The sequence below is a fragment of the Pinus tabuliformis genome, chromosome 8 (genome assembly GCF_031772625.1).
Source record: "Pinus tabuliformis cultivar Carrire ecotype Pingquan chromosome 8, CPIR1, whole genome shotgun sequence".
NCBI classification, from domain to species: Eukaryota; Viridiplantae; Streptophyta; class Pinopsida; order Pinales; family Pinaceae; genus Pinus; species Pinus tabuliformis.
In genome coordinates this window covers 40,505,714-40,510,504 of record NC_142294.1, presented here as the reverse complement: position 1 = coordinate 40,510,504, position 4,791 = coordinate 40,505,714, and the positions used below count along the sequence as shown (strand labels likewise).

General features: G+C 33.4%; 1 non-coding gene across 1 annotated transcript; it reads left to right on the top strand.

Annotated features, from left to right (window-relative positions):
• The first annotated feature begins 3,770 nt into the window (after positions 1 to 3,770).
• On the top strand, positions 3,771 to 3,874 carry LOC149234026 (U6 spliceosomal RNA). The gene has a single exon (XR_016246820.1). It is a non-coding gene; the product is annotated as a U6 spliceosomal RNA (small nuclear RNA).
• Positions 3,875 to 4,791: the final 917 nt, after the last annotated feature.

Sequence of the window (4,791 nt, the reverse complement as noted above, 5' to 3'; positions counted from 1 at the left end):
ATTTGAAAAGACCATTCTTATAGATAAGATAATAAGTTTCTTATGCATTTTGGAGGACCAAATGGAATAAATTGGGAACTAAATTACAATTCATCTTAATCTCTCATCCTCAAACTAATGGACAATCAAACATGATTAACCATATTTTAGGAAGCTTATTGAGATGCTTAGTTTGAGAGAGTCCCAAGCTATGGGATACACTCTGGCACAAGTTGAATTTGCCTATAATAATTCATTAAATATGTTTTTTGGGTGACTAGAAGAATCAAGAACTGAGTTGGGCTCGTACTCATGTGGCACATGGTTGATTCCAATTGCTACCACTATAGCCCCTAGGTGAACCACGCTGCCCCCAACACGCGCCCAAGGGTAAACTTGGGGATTTGAACCTAGAATCTCATGGTGTATAACACTTCATTATCATGATGATCACCAATTGAGCTGCCCCGAGGGGCCTTATAATTCATTAAATATGTTGATAGGAAGGCAATGCTTGATTTCCCATATGGGAAGACATTAAAAGGACTAACATACTTGGAAATTTTGCTTCAAATAAGTTTGAGAAGTGTGAATGTTGCAACATTTTGTAAAATCTATGAAAGAAGTGCAATAGTAGGTTAAAATGCAACGACAATAAAACAACTTCAAATATAAAGATAATGCACATTTGAAGAGGATATAATAAATTTGTTGAAGGGACATAATGATAACACATTTAAAAAAGGGCGGGTTCTTACAAGGAACATATAACAAGCTAAGATTTAAGAAGACAGGGCCTTGCATAATTTTAGAGAAGTCTAAAATTATGCTTATGAGATTGTGTTATTCGAATTGGACATCTTATCAATTTTCGAAAGTGCTTGATTTGTATAAGTACCATGAAGGTGCCAATGGTGAAGAAGAAGAAGGACAAGTTGCATACTGGAAAACACACATTCTATAAATTCCACAAGATTAATTAGAAGAGATCCTCAAAGAAATATTTCACCTAAGGATGAGGAGGATTGGACACATAGTACATTTGGTTCATCAGAAAGACTAAATTGTGGGAGATGCAACATCGATTTCCAAAGATAAGTTTGGTCAAACTAATAATCTATCAACTAAGGTTTCCATATAAACTCTATGAACATGACGCTCACATTTTTATTTACTAGGGGAATTTGATGTAGGAGCATCCTTGGCTTACGACTATCCTACACAACCAAAAAAATTATGTATGCAATTGTGTTTGGTTTCTTTGTTTGTGGTTAAATTTCCTCTACATTTGTGGAAGGAGAGGTTCTTATGAGGAACATATAAAAAGCTAAAATTTAAGAAGGAAGGGCCTTGAAAAATTTTGGAGAAGTCTAAAATAATGCATTTGAGCTTGTGTTACGAGAAGATCTAGACATCTTGTTGATTTTTAAATGTGTTTGATTTGTAAAAGTACCATGAAGGTGCCAATGGTGAAGAAGAAGAAGGGAAAGTTGCATATTGGAAACCACACATTCTAGAAAATCCACAATATGAACTGGAAGAGATCCTCAAATAAATATTTCACCTAAGGATGAAGAGGACCGGGTACAAAGTACATTTGGTTCATCAGAAAGGCTGAATTATGGGCAATGCAACATGGATTTCTAAAGATAAGTTTGGTCAAATGGATAAGCTATTGACTAAGGTTTCCTCGTAAGATTTATGAACAAGATGCCCACACTTTTCTTTACCAGGGAAATTTGATGCAGGAGCATCCTTGCCTTATTAACTATTCTACACAACAAATTATGTTTGCATTTGTGTTTGATTTCTTTGTTTGTGATTGAATTTCCTTTGCATTTGAATGGTCTATAGTAAAAGCAGATTTTGTTTACTTATTGCATAAAAGGAAAAAGAAACCACCAATTTAGAAAGAAAAACAAATAAACATGGAGGTCTCATTGTTGTTACGTCATTGGAGAAGAAGATAAGATAACGCTAAACACCAATTTCATAAGTTCAAATTTTTGGCCATATGTTTCATTTAATGAGTGAGACAACAAACTAATATGGATGGTCGAGTGGTTCATGAGTATTTTTGTTACCATTCGAGCTTATTGAATTAAAAATAGGGGAGAGATTGTGTTGTTGGAGACAAAGAATGACTAAGAAACCATTGAAGAACCAATTTGCTTGGTGTTGAGAGTTATGGGAGAGACTAAACATTTTTTGGGTTTGAACAAAGCTACATCCACTTGTTGGAGGCATCAATCAAGGGAGGTAATGTTCATATATTGCTATGCGAGATATTGGTTATGTAAATGTGCATTCTCATATTGCAAACAAAATTTTAATTCATGTGTTTATTCAAGTTAAATTCCAATTATGATTTTGGGTTTAGCTTGCATGGTGCCTTCTTGTCCGTATGAGATCTAATATGTTATTTGTTGGTATAGGTGAGTTAATACCATTCCCATATATCACCATGCCTTTAATTATGGTGGATTTTTTGTATACATATTCATGGTAGAATAGAGCCTATGATTTTACTCATTGTTTTGATGTAATTGTAGACAAAAAGCCTTTCTAGGTACTCCATTTACATTACATTGTTTTGATTTATAGGTTCCACATGTAAATATGGTGAAAAAGTATAGAACTATACATAAATTATGAATATGTATATTCACCTCACATGCTAAATTGAAAAAGTATACAACTATGTGAAATCAAGTGCATATTTATCATATACCCTATCACAGACCCAAAGAAAGGGTCACCCTCACACCAAAACTTTCCTCCCACATTTTGCTTGTAATATTAGAAGCTTGCATCAACAAGTCTATAAAGTTATACAAGCAAAGATGCAATTCACATTCCTAAGGAACATACTAGATATTAGTGACATGCTCAAACTTGACACCAAAGGGAACAAATCAACTAACTCATCAAAGAAAAGAAAAAAGAACAATCATTAAAACAAAGGGACATACTCTTGCCATAGACCAAAAGCAACAAGGTACAAGAGAAAATAGTTCATATATTGACATACACCATAAGACCAAAGAGTCCCAAGTCTTAACTCATCAAAGAAAAGGAAAAAGAACAATGACTAAAACAAAGGGACATACTCTTGCCATAGACCAAAAGAAACAAGGTACAAGAGGAAAATAGTTCATATATTGACATACACCATAAGACCAAAGAGTCCCAAGTCTTAAGTTACTAACGACACTCCCATCTCTTTTATAATCCATATAGTAACAAAACATGGTTATAATGGGTAGAAATATCCATGGTTTAAAGGCTACATCTCTTGAGCAAATGTTGAGACAAATTTAGTTGTTCACAAAGAGATATGAGTTGCTAACCAACTCTCGAGAATAAAATGGCTTATCACATATAAATCTCGTAATTTACAACCCCTTTAGACACTTAGACCTCACCAATGGCCAATTAAGGACATCTTTACAACCCTTCCTTCACCATAACCAAACCATGACACACAAAAACGATTTAAAAATAAAATGATAACAAAAAAACTAAAATTTTCTCAACCTTTCAACTCCATTAAAAAGGTCACACTGAGAAATTAATTACTAACTATATTGCAAAGAAAAAGAACAATAAAAATACTATACACACCTTTAAACAATAAATATGTAAAAAAATACTTTAAGCAAATTACCTCACACCTCTACTAAAAATTCTTATAAAAGTTTTTCCTTGGACCTAAGAATAGATATTTGTAAATTAATATAAACACAATAAACCAAAACCACTTAAATTTCTAAGTTAAAATCACTAAACAAATTCATACTTTTACACCTATATAAAATTGGAACCGTACATGGAAGATTAGCATGGCTCTTGTTCAAGGATAACACGCACAAATCGAGAAATGATTCAATTTTTTTGTCAATTGAATGTAGCCCAAGTTGTTGGGAGGGTTTAATGATAACCTCTCCACTGAGGTTCAAGTCTCATTTAACACGATTTTCCTTTGTGAGGGAGCAAGAGTTGCTTATGTAATGTTTATCTTGAGTATATACCTTTTCCTTGATTTGCCTATGTAATATTTATATTGACTATGTACATCTTCCTTGATTTACCTATATAATGTTTATCTTGACCATATACCTCTTCCTTGATTCTTGTGAATAACAAAAATGTTTCATTGATATGTATTATCCCTGTCGTGGCAGTGGATATACGCATTCGAGTTTTGTTTGATTGGCCATTAAACAGTTGTTTGACTAAAAATTAAACAAAAAAATATAATGTTAACATTATAAAACCAAAAGCATTTATTTTTTTAATATTTTAACTATTATTATTATTTTTTAATGATTGGTTGATTTCGGTGAGCTCTTATTCAGCAATGATGCCTATGTACTATGGAATGTTGTAATGGTCAGAAGATGACACATCAATTTAATATACTTGCTATTTTGGCGACCTTTCCAGTTGTGGATCCTACAGCATGTGGGACACGTGTCCATTACTTCCCAGTGACGGCCTCGGCAAAGTGCCCGCACATTTTAAACCACTTTTAACTAGTACTCCATGTCCAGGCCCATTTTCTACTATAATGTGAAACAAGATAAATTTTGGACCGGACCTATGGATTATGGGCTCACCACCTTTGTTATTTTGATGAATGTTTTAGTGATGATGATGATGATGATGATGATGGTTAACGTCCACTGAGACCAAACAATGGTCTATCGGACCTAAAGAAACAAATTATTTATTTTGATTTAAGATTTTATTCCTATGCTCAAAAAGCTTGGAGAGAAGCCTCCCAAGCTCACTATAATTTTGACATTGTAA